At 39.2% G+C, this 20,694-nt stretch overlaps 1 non-coding gene across 1 annotated transcript; it reads left to right on the top strand.

Moving 5' to 3' along the window:
* Window positions 1-20,167: 20,167 nt before the first annotated feature.
* On the top strand, window positions 20,168-20,274 carry LOC112711456 (small nucleolar RNA R71). Its single transcript, XR_003157497.1, has one exon. It is a non-coding gene; the product is annotated as a small nucleolar RNA R71 (small nucleolar RNA).
* Window positions 20,275-20,694: the final 420 nt, after the last annotated feature.

Below are 20,694 nucleotides of genomic sequence, written 5' to 3'. Positions count from 1 at the left end.
TAATTTAATTTTTTTATTTTCTAATATAATAAAAATATTTGGATTAATGGAATATTTAATTTTGGAATTGAAGATATCTTTAGTAATTATTAGATCTCTAACGCATTGTTTGTTTTAAGATTGTTTGTTTTAAGAGAATTTGGGAGGAAAGAAAACAAAGGGAAAGAGAATGGGTGAAAATTAAAATTTCTTCCGTTTGATCACCAAAGAAAACTAAGAGGAAATAAAAAAAGTGGAATGACGTACAATCAAATGTTTTCTCTTCTCCCATGAGATGAAAACAGATAAAAAGGAATAAAAAAGATATAATTACATATTTAATCTTTATTAAAAAAATAATTTACATAAATTAGTGTTCATACCTGGCTCAACGCCAAGGTTTAGGACCAAACAAGACAAAAAAGTCCAATCCATAGATTGGCCTCCCCGCGTAACCGACCTCTTCCCAAGAGGTCGGATTCAACACAGACGTCACTCCAAGGAAATTGGGATCAAATGTTAGCTGGCAGATAACACTTATTCAAATAAGTAACTGCACCTAAAATCTCTCAACCCACTTCCAGGAGCCACATCTCAACTTCCCTAAGATAAAGGGACGGTTATCCTCCTTAAAAGGTGGAACCACTCCAACGGTGGTTATTGGTTCACCACAATAAATATACTGACATCCCTCAGGTATCTCTAAGTTCCAATACACTCTAAAACCTACTTATCCCCTTGATAACTTAGGCATCGGAGTGTCTTTGCAGGTACCACCCCCCATTCCTTTATACATACAAGTCGGATGGTGACTCCCTGACGCAAACCAAGTCGGAGTCCTCCTGCTTCAGACGATTGGGCCAACCTTATCAGTCTAACCCATCAATCTCCGGTTACCCATTGTAACATTGGCGCCGTTGTCGGGGACCCACGAGATCAACCAGTAATGGTGGACGATTCACACGAAGATGGCCACATAGCGTCCGATTCTGAGCAATAGAATCAGGACGTTGGAAACCATGATGCGGATATAGTCACCCATCAAGGGGTGACAAACCAACATGGAGAGGGCACCTCTGGGTTGAAAGACCCAAGGGCAAACTCTTCTGAAGGGTGCGAATCTGGAAAGGAGGGACAACACCATGCAGCTGATTTCATGTGATTGTTCCACGGCCACCAAGGGCGCCTGGAACAGTTGGAACAAGAACTGAAGCGACAGCGAGAGGCGGAGAGAAACTTGAGAAACGAGATCGAGTGACGAAAATAGCTAGAAGAAAAGCTCCTAAGACTGGAGTCTGCTCTTAAAAGTCGAAGCTCTCGCAGTGACAGAGAAGATTCTCCCCTAGGAGGAGAAGACCTGTTCAGCGAGGACATAATGAGGATAAAAGTTCCAAGGAACTTTAAAAGCCCTGATATGGACCTCAACGATGGAACCACTGATCCAAAGCATCATTTAAGAAACTTTAAAAGTTGGATGTATTTGGCCGACGCTTCTGATGCTACTCCCTGCAAGGCTTTCCTGACAACCTTGACGAAAGTAGCGATGAAGTGGTTCGATAGTCTTCCCCCAAGGTCGATCACCATCTTTGACGACCTCTCGAGAAAGTTCCTGATGCGATTCTCCATCCAGAAAGACAAAGTAAAACTCGCACCAAGCCTCCTGGGAGTAAAACAGGAGGTCGAAGAACCTCTGAGGGACTATATGGAGAGGTTTAACAAAGCGTGCTTGGAGATTCAAGACCTGCCTACGGAGGCAGTGATCATTAGCCTAGTAAATGGACTTCGGGAAGGCCCCTTCTCCCAGTCCATCTCGAAAAGGCACCCGACCTCTTTTAGTGATGTACAGGAAAGAGCTGAGAAGTACATCAACATGGAGGAAAATCCCAGGCTTCGAGAGCCAAATTGGCGACCTGGGCACTCTCACTCGTTAAAAGAGAAAGAGAGAGAGCCCAAGAAAAAGGAGGAAGTCGGCCCGGAAAGGCCTAGGAGATATCACTCTTATACTCCTCTACGAGATTCCCTAGATGATGTCTACAGGAAAATTTGTCACATTGAGAGACTACCTCCCCCTAGGCCCATCAAAAATAAAAAGGGGAGAGTCGTGGCGACTACTGTGAGTACCATAAGCTATATGGTCACTCAACGAATGAGTGTTATGACTTGAAAAACATGATAGAAAGGCTGGCCAGAGAAGGTCGGCTGGATAGATATCTCGTAGAAAGGTCGGATCATCACAGTAAGAGAAAGCGAGACGAAGAGGACCGAAGAGATCCACCACCACATACCCCGGAAAGACATATACATATGATCTCAGGGGGATTCGGTGGAGGCGGCCTCACAAAGTCATCCCGCAAGAGACATTTGAAGGAAGTCTACCACGTCAGGGCTGAAGCTCCCAACCTTCCTACCATCTCTTTTACTAAAGAAGATGGGCAAGGAATCATTCCTGGACATGATGATCTAGTTGTGATAACCATGATTCTTGCCAATGCCCATCTTCACAGAACCCTGGTGGATCAGGGAAGCTCAGCCGACATCCTGTTCAAACCGGCATTTGATAAGCTGGGGCTGGATGAAAAGAAGTTAAGAGCTTACCCCGACACTCTGTATGGGTTGTGGGATACCCAATAAAACCATTAGGATTCATACCCCTACATACAACTTTTAGAAAAGGAGAAAAATCCAAACCTCTGAGTATCGACTTCATAGTCGTCGAAGTGGGTTCAGCATATAATGCTTTAATAAGCAGAACTATCCTAAATCGGCTCGGAGCAATGGTGTCCACCCCCACCTTTGCATGAAATTTCCAACACCCGAGGGAATAGCAACCATTAGAGGAAACCATAAATTGACAAGAAAATGCTACAATGAAAGTCTGAACCTGAGAGGAAAGGGCAAAGAGGTTCACACCATAGAGCTTGGAGGAGTCAGAGCTAAGGAAGAGTTGCACCCACAGCCCGGGGGAAAAACTGAAGAGGTGCAGATTAGAAAAGAGGAAGGAAAAAATACCAACATAGGAGCCAACATGAAAGAAGATTTTAAATAGGAACTTATAAGGCTCCTACAAGAAAATTCAAACCTCTTCGCTTGGAAAGCCTCTGACATGCCAGGAATAGATCTAGAGCTCATGTCGCATAAATTGGTGGTATACCCCAGATCGGGGCCTATTTAGCAAAGAAGATGGAAGCTCGGACCTAAACGGACTCAAGTAGTGGAAGAGCAAGTACAAGCCCTCCTAGCAGGGCTTCATCAAAGAGGTAAAATATCCGACGTGGTTGGCAAATGTAGTGCTGGTAAAAAAGCAAAACGGCAAGTGGAGGATGTGCGTCGATTACACTGACCTGAATAAGACGTGTCCGAAAGACCCATATCCACTTCCAAGCATTGATACCTTAGTAGACTCCAGCTCGGGGTATCAATACTTGTCTTTTATGGACTCATACTTGGGATATAATCAAATTCCGATGTATAAGCCGGATCAAGAAAAGACATCTTTCATCAGGCCAAGAGCAAATTATTGCTATGTGGTTATGCCTTTCGGGCTAAAGAATGCAGAAGTCACATACCAAAGGCTAATGAATAAGGTGTTTGCAATTCACCTTGGGAATCTAATGGAAGTCTATGTAGACGACATTTTGGTAAAAATCAAGGATGAGGCCGACCTCTTGGCTGACCTATCGCAAGTCTTCCACACCATTAGGATGCATGGGATGAGGTTGAATCCCGCAAAGTGCACCTTCGCGGTGGAGGCAGTAAAATTTTTAGGATTCATGCTAACACAAAAGGGAATCGAATCCAACCCTGACAAGTGCAAAGCTGTCCAAGAAATGAAAAGTCCGACTTGCTTAAGGAAGGTCCAGCAGTTGAATGGCCGACTTGCCGTCCTCTCTAGATTCCTGGCGGGATCAGCATTGAGATCCCTACCACTTTTCTCTCTACTAAAAAAAGGATGCTAGTTCGAATGGACTCCTGAGTGCGAAGAAACATTCCAGGAATTCAAAAGGTTTTTAAGCCAACCTCCCATTCTGACCCGACCTACATTCGGGGAAAAACTCGTCCTGTATTTGTATATAGCAGACAAAGCTGTAGCATCAGCTCTAATACGGGAAGACGAGGTCAGGCAGCATCCTGTATACTTCACACAATAAAAGTTCGAACAAACCAGCCCATGAAGCAAATCCTTCAGAAAATGGATATTGCGGGAAGAATGGTTCAATGGGCAATAGAACTATCTGAGTTTGACTTAAAGTATGAAACTTGGACGGCAATCAAAGTCCAATGCCTCACTGACTTCGTGGCAGAATATGCAGGAGATCAAGAGAAAGCGTCCATTACATTGGAGCTATATGTAGATGGGTCCTCAAACAAAATCGGAAGCGGTGCAGGCATAATATTTGTTAGCCAAGAAGGAACTCAAATAGAAGTCTCCCTCAAATTTGAATTTTCAACTTCTAACAATCAAGCAGAATACGAAGCCTTGATTGCAGGTTAAAGCTGGCAGAAGAAGTCGGCGCAACGAAAGTAGTTTTGTTAAGCGACTCCCAGGTGGTGACCTTGCAAATCAACGGAGAGTATCAGGCCAAAGATCCCAATATGAAAAGATACTTAGACAAAACCTTGGAGCATCTTAGGCGCTTTGCAGAAACTGAGGTTAAACATATAACTCGGGATCTCAATAGTAGAGCAAATGCCCTCTCCAAGTTAGCAAGTACCAAGCCAGGAGGGAATAATAGAAGCCTGATCCAAGGAACTCTCTAAGAACCCTCTGTCACAAAAGCAGAGGCTAAGCAAGATGCCTTGAAGTCTCCGGATTGGACCTCAGATGGATGAACCCATTAACCTAATATATAAAATTTGACATCCTACCCAAAGAGAAAAAAGAGGCTAAGAAAATCCGGAGGGAAGCGCAAAACTACACTTTGGTGAAAAATATCCTCTACAAAAGGGAGATATCAACACCATTGTTAAAATGCGTCCCGACCTCAAGGACAACAGAAGTCTTAGAAGAGTTCCATAATGGTATCTATGGAAATCATCTCGGAGAAAGGTCCCTGGCTAGGAAGGTCATTCGAGTCGGGTTCTACTGGCCGACTTTGCAGAAAGATGCCACCAAGTTCGTGAAGAAGTGCGAGCCATGCCAAATGCACGCAAACTTCCACGTTGCTCCCTCCGAAGAGCTCATTAGTATAACTTCTCCATGGCCTTTTGTAAAATGGGGATTGGACCTGCTAGGACCCTTTCCCCAAGCGTATGGACAAGTAAAATATCTAATAGTGGGGGTAGACTACTTCATGAAGTGGATCGAAGCAGAACCACTAGCCACCATTACAGCCCAAAGAAGTCGGAAGTTCCTCTACAAAAACATTATCACAAGGTATGGGGTTCCGCACTCCATCACCACTGATAACGGCACCCAGTTCACCGATTCTACCTTTAGATACCTAGTGGCCAGCCTGAAGATCAAGTATCAATTCACCTCGGTAGAGCATCCACAAGCAAATGGACAAGCCGAGGTGGCTAACAAGGTCATATTGGCAGGGTTGAAGAAAAGGTTGCAAGATGCAAAGGGGGCCTGGGCTAAAGAACTCCCTCAAGTACTATGGGCTTATCAGGCTACACCTCAGTCTGCCACAAGAGAAACACCCTTCCAACTTGCTTATGAAATAGAAGCCATGATACCAATGGAAATCAATGAGCAAAGTCCAAGGGTGAGCTTCTATGACAAGGTTGGAAACATACAGGGACACAAAGAAGAACTCGAGCTACTCCCTGAAGTCCGAGAACAAGCCCAGATAAGAGAAGCAACATTGAAACAAAGGATGACAAATAGATATAACAAGAAAGTCATTCGAAGAATCTTCACTCCAGACGACTTGGTCTTGATTAGAAACGACATTGGAGTTAATAGGTCTGGGGAAGGAAAGCCTGTTGCTAATTGGAAAGGGCCATACAAAATTAGTGAAGTCTTAGGAAAATGCTACTACAAGGTGACCGGCTTAAACGGAACCGAGCTACCTAGGTCGTGGCATGCTTGTAATATAAAAAGGTACTATAGTTAAAAGTGAACTTCATTCCCTGGTGTACTCTTTTCCCGACTTCATGGTTTTTCCCCAAAGAAAGGGTTTTTCTGAAGGGGGCTTTTAACGAGGCAACAAAGTGGAGGCTAAGGGGCAACAATTTTAAACCCTTAGTAGCAAAAGGTACCTTTGGCAATAAATAAAGATCTTTTCTACATCTCTTGTAACTTCCATTAAGTTATTTTTACTACGAAACGCGCTGACTTAAACTCGACAAAATGTGAAAATCCCATGAACCGACCTAGTAGGTCGTCAGGATAAAACGACGAGGTACAAGTCAGTGTAAAGAGGTTATAAAAGTAGATAATGACAAACTCGGAAATTTATCGACCTATAAGTTGGCAAAACCGAGAAGAATGAAAATACATCGCGAAAATAACCTAAGTTACAAACAATTCAAATAATGAAAATTTGAATGAGTAAGGAATGTCAAAAAGAGACGAAAGAAAACCATCAAAAAACGAAACGCAAAAACTGTGTCAAAGGTTATGAGAATCCAAGAATAACTTAGGCAAAATACAGTCTGCCCAGATAAGAGGTTTTTTCCAAAGCAAAGATCAAAAGGGTTTTTTGAAAAAGCTAAGAAAAATTTCAGAAAGCATGCGCACACGAACTAGTTTTAAACCCTTTATCCAAAAAAGGGAGACAACAATTAAAACTTATTTTTTGTTAACGGCCTTAAAAGGCCAGGAAATGTTAGGAGCAAACCGCTACAACAACAAAATACCAAATTATTCAAAAAAAAAAACAAGGGGCCCATAGGCCAGGCCCCAATAACCACATTTTAATTAGTAGGAAGATTGGCACCTGGTATTTTATAACCCACAAACTAACTGGAAAGTGCATCGGGTCATACCAAGTAATACATTACTTGAATAAGGGTCGATCCCACGAGGATTGATGGATCAAACAAAGATGATTGATTGATTGACTTAGTTAGGCAAGCAGAAAAGGGTTTTGAGATATTCAAAAGGTTTAAGTTCGAACTCAGAATATCAAATGGATAGACAAATAAATAAGTTGGGAATAAAATATGGAAAAAAACAGTTAAGGTTTCAGAGTTATCTATTTTTTCGGATTAATTTTTCTTACTAACTATTTTAATCATGCAAGATTTAATTCATGGCAAACTATATGTGACTAGACCCTAATTCCTTAAATCTTCCTAGTCTCCTCTAAAATTTATCAACTGCCAATTTCTTGGTCAATTAATTACAATTAGAGGGTACATGATCAAATTCCAGTTTATATGCCACAAAAACTCTAATTACCCAAAAATAAAAGGATTATATGTCACGTATCCCGTTAAATCTAGATAATTAAAATTTAGGAGAATATATTTTCAAGCTGTTGTTCAAGTAAAGAGCTTTTCCAAGTTTTACAAGAACTCAAATAGAAAGAGGGTCATACTTCCGTTCCACCCAAATTCATAAAATAAAGAGCAAAAACAATTCTTAAATTATAAATCCATGCATAAATTAAAATAGAAAAAGCAAGAAAATCAATCCATACAAATAGACAGAGCTCCTAACCTTAACAGTGGAGGATTAGTTGCTCATGAAAAAGAGAGAAAATTAGGATTGTCAGTTATGTTCCAATCTGATGGCATCTAAATTCCTTTATAACTAATCCTAATAAATTTAAAATCTAATTATCTAAAATTAAAAATAATATCTTTTCCTAAAAGATAAGATTTGAAATTAAATTCGAATTAATTAACAGATCTTCAGTTGATGGGTGGAGACCACTTGATTTGTCCATTCTGTAGCTTCTAATCTGTGTTTTCTGGACTGAAAACTGGGTTAAAACAGTCCAGAAATTGCCCCCAGCGTTTTCTGTATTATTGCAGATCGTGCATGTGACGTGTCCGCGTCGTCCACGCGCTCGCGTCATTTGTGCAGATTCCAGTACACGCATTCACGTCAGGCACGCGATCGCGTCATTGCGATTTCTCCATTCCGCGCGGTCGCGTGAGCCATGCGTCCGCGTCGGTCTTCGCTGGTCATCTCTTTGGTTTCTTCTTTTTCTCTGCAGAAATTTCATCAAATCCCTCTGAATGCGACCTAAAATAAATAAAATTGCACAAAACTCAAAATAGCATCCATAGTGGCTAAAATATAATTAATTCTGAATTAAACTCAACAAATTAGATGCAAATTCACTAGGAAAAGATAGATAAGATGCTCACACATCACAACACCAAACTTAAACTGTTGCTTGTCCTCAAGCAACCAAAACTAATATAAGCTTAGGATGTGAATTTGCATGAGAATGAAAGTTCGATTAAGCTCGTGTCTCTTTTTATAGTGGGGTTTATAACTGTACTCTTGAATAGGTTTGGCATCTCACTCTCCTTTGAATCAAAAGAATGTTAATGTCATTCGGAATTTTAATCCGGATAATATTATGAATTCTCTGATATTTTATATTTCAGTTTAATCTTTGAACACAGCAAAATTTTCGTTAATTTATTTTTCTTTGGTGCTTTGCACCTTGAGCCTAGCCATGACTTTAAATCTTTTGTCTCAAGAGTTACTTGACATAGAAACACCACAAGCACTTAACTAGGAAACTCTCTTTGAGTTCTGATTTTTCTTTTAATTACTCCCAGAGAGTGGTGCTCAAAGCCTTTGGCATACTCTGTTAAATGCAATTGATCTCGACTCTAAGTGTTCTGTCTCAAGGATTACTTGACACAATCTCACCACAAGCATATGACTAGGGAAATAACTCTTTGAGCTTTTAATCATGTCTGACCTCCCTAGTCATTGATGCTTAGAGCCTTGGACCTTGCTATTATTTTATTCATTCATTTTTCATTTTTTTTGCTTCAAGGATTAAATTTTTATTTCAGAGAAGTCATAATAATTCTCTAAATTCCTGTTCCTTATACATCAACATCCCTTTATTCAAATTCAAATATACATTGTTCATATCATGCATTCAAAAATCACAGAAAATACCATCACATTTAAGTAAATAAGACTATTCTTAAAATTAAACTCAATTTTTCATGCAATACATCAAAAAAATTTTGATTTCAAGCTCAGTGGGCAATGCATGAGACATCTTTTAGAATTAAAGCATTTTAAGGGAAAACTAAACTAGTCCTAGGATTCTAACTAATAAAGGATCATGCAACAAACAAAGCAAACTAGCAAAAAATCGGAACATAACGTAGAAGAAGAGGGGGACGAATAAAAATGAAAGGAACTCAACCACCTTAGTTATCCTTGCGGTTGCTTTATTCTTCAGGTTGTGCTCCTCAGTGAAGATGATTCGCCTCCCTTTTGTGCTAGAAAACCTATAAGCGTAGCGTCAACACCAAACTTAAAGGTTTGCTTGTCCTTAAGCAAAGAAGAACTGAAAATAAAAACAAATAGTGGGAGGAAAGAAGAATATAAGGATAAAAGAACAAGAGAGAATTAGGAGTGGGAGAGAGAAAGAAAAGTGAAAACTGGGTGGCAAACTACTAGAGTTATGCGGCGCAAGCGACGTGTATGCGTGCAGCACGCGTACACGTGGGTCACTGATAAATTCTATTTGTAGGGTTTATCTTGTATTGATTTTTGGGGATTTTATCATCTTTTACCCACATTTATTCAATGAAATAGCATGGTTTTGTATATTCTCCTTTAATTGTGCTTAAGAGTGAAAACATGCTTTTTAGGTCTTAAAATAGCTTAATTTAATTCACCTTAACTCCATTAGATGTCTTGATATGTTTGTTAAGTGATTTCAGATTTAGGAGGCAAAGATTGGATCAAGGGAATGAAGGAAAAGCATGTAAAGTTGGAGAACTCATGAAGAAATGAAGGAATTGCAAAAGCTGTCAAGCCAACCTCTTCGTACTTAATCGACCATAACTTGAGCTACAGAGGTCCAAATAATGCGGTTCTAGTTGGGTTGGAAAGTTAATATCCGGGGCTTCGAAATGATATAAGATTTGCCATAGTTGCTATACGTATAAGGACACATACACGCACTGTACGTGTACGCGCCGTTGGTGCACGTGATTCACTTCATGCAAACTCGTGGCTAGCAAATTCACAAGCCTTGTGGGCCCAATCCAACTCATTTCTGATGCTATTTAAGCCAAGAATTAAAGAGGGATGAAAAAATCTAGTTACCATTTAGTTTAGATTAGGTTTTAGAGGGAAAGTTAGTTTTAGAGAGAGAAGTTCTCACTTCTCTCTAGGATTAGGTTAGAGTTAGATTAGGATCTCTTAGATCTAGGTTAATTTCATGCTTTGATTTACTTTTCCTTTTGTAATTCTTCTTCTTCTACATCTCTTTTCTCTAGTTTAGCATTTAATTCTTGTAATTCTTTACTTTTATGTTGATGTACTTTTGTTCTTCTATTTTCCTTTAATGCAATTCATGATTCATGTTTCTTTATTTTTCATTTGATTTGTTGTTGTTTAATTCCTTGCAATTGAGTAGTATAGATTTACTTTTCTTGCAATTTTACTATGCTTTCCTTTTATGCCTTCCAAGTGTTTGATGAAATGCTTGGTTGGATTTTAGAATAGAATTTTATGCTCTTGGCTTGGAGAGGTAACTTAGGAACTCTTGAGTTACTAATGTCCAAGTGATTGATGATTGGGAGCCGTTGACTCTATTTCTCACTAATTGGAATAGTAGAGAATTAAGACTTATGGACTTGGGTTGATATAGCTCATTTGACTTTCCTTTACTATTAGTTAAAGGATGATTTAGTGAGATTAATCCTTGCCAATTCTCATATTGTGGTTAGTGATTAGGATAGAAATCCTTGACCACCAACCCTTGCCAAGATCTTTTTAGCCATTAGTTTATTTTTTGCCATTTATCTTTCATGTCTCTTATCAAAACCCCAAAAATAACTCATAACCAATAAGAAGACACTTTATTGTAATTTCTAGGGAGAACGATCCGAGGTTTGAATACTTTGGTTATTAATTTTAGGGGTTTGTTACTTGTGACAAACAATCTTTTGTATGAAAGGATTTTTGGCTGTTTAGAATTTCACTAATGAAATCTCGTTGCATGTATAGTTTCTAAACCAAGCAATAATCCTTTCATACAAAAAGTTGTTTGTCACTAGTACAAACCCCTAAAATTTATAAACCGAAGTATTGAACCTCGGGTCGTTCTCCCTAGGAATTACAATAAAGTTTCTTGTTATTGGTTATGAGTTATTTTTGGGGTTTTGATAAGAGGCATGAACGATAAATGGCAAGAAAGTAAACTAATGGCTAAAAAGGTCTTGGCAAGGGTTGGTAGTCAAGGATCTCTATCCTAATCACTAACCACAATATGAGAATTGGCAAGGATTAATCTCATTAAATCATCCTCTAACTAGTAGTAAAGGAAAGTTAAATGAGATATATCAATCCTAGTCCATAAGTCCTAACTCTTCACTAATTCAATTAGTGAGAACTAGAATCAATGGATCCCAATCATCAATTACTTGGATATTAGCAACTCAAGAGTTTCCTAGTTACGTTTCCAAGCCAAGAGTATAAAATTCTACTCTAAAATCCTTCCAAGCATTTCATCAAACACTTGGAAGGCACAAAAGGAAAACAAAGTAATTCAACAACAAGAACAAAACTTAACAACAACTAATTGCAAAGAATTAACAACAACAAATCAAATGAACACAATTATTATGAATTACCTCTAATTGAATTGAAAGAGAATAGGAGGAACAAAAATAGATCTACAACAAAACACAAGAACAACATAAAAGAGATTACAACCAAGGAATGGAAGAAGAATGAATGTAACTACAAAGAATTGAGAAGATAGAAGTAGAAGAAGATGAATTAAAATCTAGATCTAAGAACTAAACCTAATCCTAAACCTAATTCTAATCCTAGAGAGAAGTGAGAGCTTCTCTCTCTAAAACTAACTTTCCCTCAAAAACTAAGCTAAAATAAACTAATGGTAACTAGATTCTTTCATCCCTCTTCAATCCTTGGCTTAAATAGCATCAAAAATGAGTTGGATTGGACCCACAAGGCTTGTGAATTCGCTAGCCACGAGTTTGCATGAAGTGAATCATGTGCACCAATGGCGCATATGCGTAAAGTGCGCGTACACGTCCTTATACGTATAGTAACTATGGCAAATCTTATATCATTTCAAAGCCTCAGATGTTTGCTTTCCAACCCAACTAAAACCGCATCATTTGGACCTCTGTAGCTCAAGTTATGGTCGATTAAGTACGAAGAGGTCGGCTTGATAGCTTTTGCGATTCCTTCATTTCTTCATGAGTTCTCCAACTTTACATGCTTTTCCTTCATTCCCTTGATCCAATCTTTGCCTCCTAAATCTGAAATCACTTAACAAACATATCAAGGCATCTAATGGAATCAAGGTGAATTAAATTAAGCTATTTTAAGACCTAAAAAGCATGTTTTCACTCTTAAGCACAATTAAAGGAGAATATACAAAACCATGCTATTTCATTGAATAAATGTGGGTAAAAGGTGATAAAATCCCCAAAAATCAATACAAGATAAATCCTACAAATGGAGTTTATCAACCTCCCCATACTTAAACCAAGCATGTCCTCATGCTTAAGCCAAGACAGAAACAAAGGGTATCAACATTTATTCAATGTGAATAAATTATATGCAACCTAAACTATATGCAACTATCTATATGAATGCAATTGCTTGGTCAAAATAAATTAATTCCCAAGAAGCATATATGCACAAAGGCTAAAGGACTAGCAAGTCTAATCCAAAATTGAATTGAGCTATTAAATATTTTTACAAACTTGCATGAAAGGAGATGATCATTGGTGGAGACATGTAATTGAGCATCAAACCCTCACCGGATGTGTTTGCACTCTATTCACTCAAGTGTTTAGGGTTGATTCTCTCAATTCTCTCCTAATCATGATTTCTAAGATTTGTTTTTCTTCTAACAATCGACATATATTTCATGCATGCATACAAGTATCATGAGGTCTTTTCTTTAGGTTGTAATGGGGCTAGGGTCAAGGTAGGATGCATATTTTGTTAAGTGAGCTTGAAATTTGAATCTTTGATAAGCTTAAACTTCCCACCTAACCTATGACATCCTATACAATTTCAAAGCTAATCTAACTACCCATTCTTCACTTTTTCACATTCTCATGTATTCCTTTTTATTTCACAACACATATGCATTGATTTTATTGGACCTTGCTTCACTTGGGGCATTTTGTCCCCTTTTTATTACTTTTCTTTTTCTTTTTTTTTCTTTCTTTTTCTATTTTTTTTTCTTTCTATATACAAGAGCATCAATGCATAAGGTTTTACATTTGATCAATATATGAGTATGTACCCAATTCCCAATATTTTTCATAACAATACAAAACTACCCTTTTATTCACCCAATGTCCCAAAGTTCCTACATTTGAATGATACTCACACACTAGCCTAAGCTACTCAAAGATCCAAACTAAGGACTTTTATTGTTTTTCGCTTTAAGGCTTGTAATGTGCTAAAATAAGAACAATTGGGTTAAGCGTAGGCTCAAAGTTGGCAAACAATGGAAGATAAAAGGTAAGGCTATTTGGGTAAGTGGTGGACGAAATTGTGATCCTCTTTGTATTTGCATGAGATTTAAAAATTAGCTCTATTGGAATTTATGATCACAACTTCATTCAACTTAACCAGCAAGTGTACTGGGTCATCCAAGTAATACCTTACGTGAGTAAGGGTCGATCCCACAGAGATTGTTGGTATGAAGCAAGCTATGGTCACCTTGTAAATCTCAGTTAAGTGGATTCATAGGGTCAAATGTAATTGGATTAGATATTTTAAAGATAAATAAAATAAAAAGGGATAGGAATACTTATGTAAATCAATAGTGGGAATTTCAGATAGGAGTGTGGAGATGCTAGAATCCTTTCGAATCTCTACTTTCTTATTGCTTTCATCCAATCCTTCTTACTCCTTTCCATGGCAAGCTGTATGTAGGGCATCACCATCATCAATGGCTACTTTCAATACTCTCGGGACAATGGTCCTATGCGCTGTCACTGCACGGCTAATCGTCTGGAGGCATCACCCTTGTTGATAGCTACATCCCATCCTCTCAGTGAAAATGATCCAAATGCTCTGTCACAGCACGGCTAATCATCTATCGGTTCTCAATCAGGTTGGAGTAGAATCCATTGATTCTTTTGCATTTGTCATCACGCCCAGCCTTCAGGAGTTTGAAGCTCGTCACAGTCATTCAATACCGGAATCCTACTCGGAATACCACAGACAAGGTTAGACTTTCCGGATTTTCGGGATCCTACTCGGAATACCACAGACAAGGTTAGACTTTCCGGATCCCCATGAATGCCACCATCTATCTAGCTTATACCACGAGGATTCTGTTGGAGAATCTAAGAGATATGCGCCCGGCCTAAGGTAGAACGGAAGTGGTTGTCAGTCACGCACGTTCATAGGTGAGAATGATGATGAGTGTCACGGATCATCACATTCATCAAAGTGTTGTGCAACGTATATCTTGGAATAAGAATAAAAGAGAATTGAATAGAAAGTAATAGTAATTGTATTGAAACTTGAGGTACAGCAGAGCTCCACACCCTTAATCTATGGTGTGCAAAAACTCCACTGTTGAAAATACATAAGTGAAAGGTTCAGGCATGGCCGAATGGCCAGCCCCCCTGGTCTAAGGACTATGCGCCCCCAGATGTTCCTCAGATCTAAAGTGATTAAAAGATGTCTAATACAATAGTTAAATGTCCTATATATACTAGACTAGCTACTAGGGTTTACATGAGTAAGTAATTGATGCATAAATTCACTTCTGGGACCCACTTGGTGTATGTTTGGGCTGAGCTTGATCTATCCACGAGCTGAGGCTTCTCTTGGAGTTGAACGCCAGGTTATAACGTGTTTTGGGCGTTCAACTCCGGGTTGTGACGTGTTTCTGGCGTTTAACTCCAGATAGCAGCATGTACTTGGCGTTGAGCGCCACTTTACGTCGTCAATTCCCAAATAAAGTATGGACTATTATATATTGCTGGAAAGCTCTGGATGTCTACTTTCCAACGCCGTTGAGAGCGCGCCAATTGGATTTCTGTAGCACCAGAAAATCCATTTCGAGTGCAGGGAGGTCAGATTCCAACAGCATCAGCAGTCCTTTTGTCAGCCTTTTTCAGAGTTTAGCTCAAATCCCTCAATTTCAGCCAGAAATTACCTGAAATCACAGAAAAACACACAAACTCATAGTAAAGTCCAGAAATGTGAATTTAACATAAAAACTAATGAAAACATCCCTAAAAGTAGCTTGAACTTACTAAAAACTACCTAAAAACAATGCCAAAAAGCGTATAAATTATCCGCTCATCACAACACCAAACTTAAATTGTTGCTTGTCCCCAAGCAACTGAAAATCAATTAGGATAAAAAGAAGAGAATATACTATAAATTTCAAAATATCAATGAATATTAATTCTAATTAGATGAGCGGGACTTGTAGCTTTTTGCTTCTGAACAGTTTTGGCATCTCACTTTTTCCTTTGAAGTTTAGAATGATTGGCTTCTCTAGGAACTTAGAATTTCGGATAGTGTTATTGACTTTCCTAGTTAAGCATGTTGATTCTTGAACACAGCTACTTATGAGTCTTGGCCGTGGCCCTAAGCATTTTGTTTTCCAGTATTACCACCGGATACATAAATGCCACAGACACATGACTGGGTGAACCTTTTCAGATTGTGACTCAGCTTTGCTAGAGTCCCCAATTAGAGGTGTCCAGAGCTCTTAAGCACACCCTTTTTGCTTTGGATCACGACTTTAACCACTCAGTCTCAAGCTTTTCACTTGGACCTTCATGACACAAGCACATGGTTAGGGACAGCTTGATTTAGCCGCTTAGGCTTGGATTTTAATTCCTTGGGCCCTCCTATCCATTGATGCTCAAAGCCTTGGATCCTTTTTACCCTTGCCTTTTGGTTTTAAGGGCTATTGGCTTTTTCTGCTTGCTTTTTCTTTTTTTTTCTTTCTATTTTTTTTGCCATTTTTTTTTCGAATGCTTTTTGCTTTTCACTACTTTTTCTTGCTTCAAGAATCAATTTCATGATTTTTCAGATCATCAATAACATTTCTCTTTGTTCATCATTCTTTCAAGAGCCAACAATTTTAACATTCATAAACAACAAGCTCAAAAATATGCACTGTTCAAGCATTCATTCAGAAAACAAAAAGTATTGTCACCACATCAATATAATTAAATTAAATTCAATGATGAATTCGAAATTCATGTACTTCTTGTTCTTTTGAGTTAAAACATTTTTCATTTAAGAGAGGTGAAGGATTAATGGATTTTACTCATAACGTTAAGACATAGTTACTAAACACTAATGATTTTCCTCATGCATCTCTTGAGATCCGTGGAGGGTCTCTCTTGCTTGCTCCATCCTCTTCTTGGTGATGGGCTTATCTTCTTCAATGGAGATGTCTCCTTCTATGATAACTTTAGCTGAGTAACATAGATGGCAAATAAGGTGAGGAAAAGCTAGCCGTGCCATGGTGGAGGACTTGTCGGCTATTTTGTAGATTTCATTGGAGATAACCTCATGAACTTCTACTTCCTCTCCAATCATGATGCTATGAATCATGATGGCCCGATCCACAGTAACTTCAGATCGGTTGCTAGTAGGAATGATGGAGCGTTGAATGAACTCCAACCATCCTCTAGCCACAGGCTTGAGGTCCAGTCTTCTTAGTTGAACTGGCTTGCCTTTGGAGTCTATTCTCCATTGAGCTCCTTCCACACATATGTCCATTAGGACTTGGTCCAACCTTTGATTGAAGTTGACCCTTCTAGTGTAGGGGCGTTCATCTCCTTGCATCATAGGCAAGTGAAACGCCAACCTTACATTTTCCGGACTAAAATCTAAGTATTTCCCCCGAACCATTGTGAGATAATTCTTTGGATTCGGGTTCATACTTTGATCATGGTTCCTAGTGATCCATGCATTGGCATAGAACTCTTGAACCATTAAGATTCCGACTTGTTGCATGGGGTTGGTTATGACTTCCCAACCTCTTCTTCGGATCTCATGTCGGATCTCCGGATACTCATTCTTCTTGAGCATGAAAGGGACCTCAGAGATCACCTTCTTCTTTGCCACAACATCATAGAAGTGGTCTTGATGGCTCTTGGAGATGAATCTTTCCATCTCCCATGACTCGGAGGTGGAAGCTTTTGTCTTCCCTTTTCCTTTTCTAGAGGATTCTCTGGCCTTAGGTGCCATTGATGGTAGTGGAAAACAAAAAAGATTGTGCTTTGACCACACCAAACTTAAAATATTGCTCGTCCTCGAGCAAGAGAAGAAAGAAGAGAAGAAGAAGAAGAAGAGACTATGGTAGAGAGGGAGAGATGTGGGTTCGGCCAAGGTAAAGAAGAGGGGGTTGTGTTGTGTGAGAATGAAGTAGAATGGATGGGTATATATAGGGAGAGGGGGTAGTGTGTATTCGGCCATTTAGGGTGGGAATGGGTGGGAAAATGTTTTTGAATTTTTGAAAGTAGGTGGGGTTTATAGGGAAGAGTGGATGGATTTGAGTGGTGAAGGGGGTGATTGGGAAGAGGAATCGAGGTGATTGGTGAAGAGTGTTGGGAAGTGTGACATGGGGAAGAGTAATCACAAAAATAGGATTAGGAGGTAATGTGGAAATATAGTAGGTGGGGATCTTGTGGGGTCCACAGATCCTGAGGTGATCCTGTGGGGTCCACAGATCCTGAGGTGTCAAGGAATTCCATCCCTGCACCAATTAAGCATGTAAATTGCCTTTGCACACCATTCTGGCGTTTAAACGCCGTGTGGTGCACATTCTGGGCGTTCAATGCCCATGTAAAGCATGTTTCTGGCGTTGAATGCCAGTTTCATGCTTGTTACTAGCGTTCAGCGCCAGCTTTTCTTCTCTAGGCACATTCCTGGCATTCAGCGCCAGAATGTTGCTTGTTTCTGGCGTTCAGCGCCAGGTTGATGCTCTGTTCTAGCGTTGAACGCCAGCCAGATGCATCTTACTGGCGTTGAACGCCAGCCTGTGCTTCCTCTAGGGTGCGAATTTTTTCTGCTGTTTTTGCTTCTGTTTTTAATTTTTATGATTTTTTCGTGACTCCTCATGATCATGCACCTAATAAAACACAAAATAACAATAAAATAAAATAAAAATTAGATAAATAAAATTGGGTTGCCTCCCAACAAGCGCTTCTTTAATGTCAATAGCTTGACAGTGGCTCTCATGGAGCCACAAGGTGATCAGGTCAATGTTGTATAGTCCCAACACCATACTTAGAGTTTCGATATGGGATCTTAACACCAAACTTAGAGTTTGGGTGAGGCCTCTCAACACCAAACTTAGAGTTTGACTGTGGGGGCTCTTCTTGACTCTGAACTGAGAGAATTTTTGGATTGACTATTACTATAGCCTAATATATTTATATAATAGATATATAATATTATTCTAAATTTTCAGTTTTATTGGATGGACTGATGTAGACAATAAACATTTAATTACATTAAATATACATTTAAATACATTAAATATACATTTAAATGAAATATGCATTAAATATTCTAAACTAAATATTAAATATAATAATATATAAATAAGATTATTTAGTAAGATAAATATAGTAAGAAATATAAAAATCTAATTCACCTCTGTTGACATCTATCACAGCTTCTGCTGTGGCTAGGAAAGGTCTTCCAAGGATGATGCATTCATCCTCTTCCTTCCTAGTGTCTAAGATTATGAAATCAGCAGGGATGTAAAGGCCTTCAACCTTTACTAACACGTCCTCCACTATTCCATAAGCTTATCTCAATGACTTGTCTGCCAATTGTAATGAGAACAAGGCAGGTTGTACCTCAATGATTCCCAGCTTCTCCATTACAGAGAGTGGCATAAGATTTATCCCTGACCCCAGATCACATAGAGCCTTTTCAAAGGTCATGGTGCCTATGGTACAAGGTATTAAGAACTTGCCAGGATCTTGTTTCTTTTGAGGTAAAGTTTTCTGAATCCAGGTATCTAGTTCATTAATGAGCAAGGGAGGTTCACTTTCCCAAGTCTCATTACCAAATAGCTTGGCATTCAGCTTCATGATAGCTCCTAAGTATTGAGCAACTTGCTCTCCAGTCACATCTTCATCCTCTTCAGAGGAAGAATAGTCTTCAGAGCTCATGAACGGCAGAAGGAGATTTAATGGAATCTCTATGGTCTCTGTATGAGCCTCAGATTTCTTTGGATCCTTAATAGGAGACTCCTTCTTGCTTGAGGGACGTCCCAGGAGGTCTTCCTCACTAGGATTTTCGTTCTCCTCCTCCCTTGTGCATTCGGCCACATTGATCACATCAATGGCCTTGCACTCTCCTTTTGGATTCTCTTCTGTATTGCTTGGGAGAATACTGGGAGGAGTTTCAATGACTTTCTTACTCAGCTGGCCCACTTGTGCCTCCAGATTTCTGATGGAGGATCTTGTTTCACTCATGAAACTGAAAGTGGCCTTTGACAGATCAGAGACTAGATTGGCTAAATTAGAAGTGTTTTGTTCAGAATTCTCTGTCTATTGCTGAGAAGATGATGGATATGGCTTGCTATTACTCAGCCTATTGCGTCCACCATTGTTAAAGCCTTGTTGATGCTTTTGTTGATCCTTCCATGAGAAATTTGGATGATTTCTCCATGATGAGTTATAGGTGTTTCCATAAGGTTCACCCATGTAATTAACCTCTGCCATGGCAGGGTTCTCAGGATCATAAGCTTCTTCAGAAGCTGCCTCTTTAGTACTGTTGGATGCATTTTGCCATCCATTCAGACTTTGAGAGATCATGTTGACCTGCTGAGTCAACACTTTGTTCTGAGCCAATATGGCATTCAGAGTATCAATTTCAAGAACTCCTTTCTTCTGAGGTATCCCATTATTCACGGAATTCCTCTCAAAAGTGTACATGAACTGGTTGTTTGCAACCATGTCAATGAGTTCTTGAGCCTCTTCAGGCGTTTTCTTTAGGTGAATAGATCCACCTGCAGAATGGTCCAATGACATTTTCGAAAATTCAGATAAACCATAATAGAATATATCTAATATGGTCCATTCTGAAAAGATATCAGATGGACATCTTTTGGTCAGCTGCTTGTATCTTTCCCAAGCTTCATAGAGGGATTCACCATCTTTTTGTTTGAAGGTTTGAACATCCACTCTCAGCTTGCTTAGCTTTTGAGGAGGAAAGAATTTATCCAAGAAGGCAGTGACCAGCTTATCCCAGGAGTCCAGGCTATCCTTGGGTTGTGAATCCAACCATATTCTAGCTCTGTCTCTTATAGCAAAAGGGAAAAGCATGAGTCTGTAGACTTCAGGATCAACTCCATTCGTCTTTACAGTCTCACAGATCTGCAAGAACTCAGTTAAAAACTGATAAGGATCTTCAGATGGATGTCCATAAAACTTGCAGTTTTGTTACATTAAGGCAACTAGCTGAGGTTTCAGCTCAAAGTTATTGGCTCCAATGGCAGGAATGGAGATGCTTCTTCCATCAAACTTGGACGTTGGCTTTGTGAAGTCACCAAGCATTCTCCTTGCATTATTATTATTTTCGGCTGCCATCTCCTTCTCTTGTTTGAAATTTTC

The sequence above is a fragment of the Arachis hypogaea genome, chromosome 1, assembly GCF_003086295.3.
Source record: "Arachis hypogaea cultivar Tifrunner chromosome 1, arahy.Tifrunner.gnm2.J5K5, whole genome shotgun sequence".
NCBI lineage: Eukaryota > Viridiplantae > Streptophyta > Magnoliopsida > Fabales > Fabaceae > Arachis > Arachis hypogaea.
The sequence above is the reverse complement of the archived record's forward strand: the minus strand, read 5'-3'. Positions and strand labels throughout refer to the sequence as shown.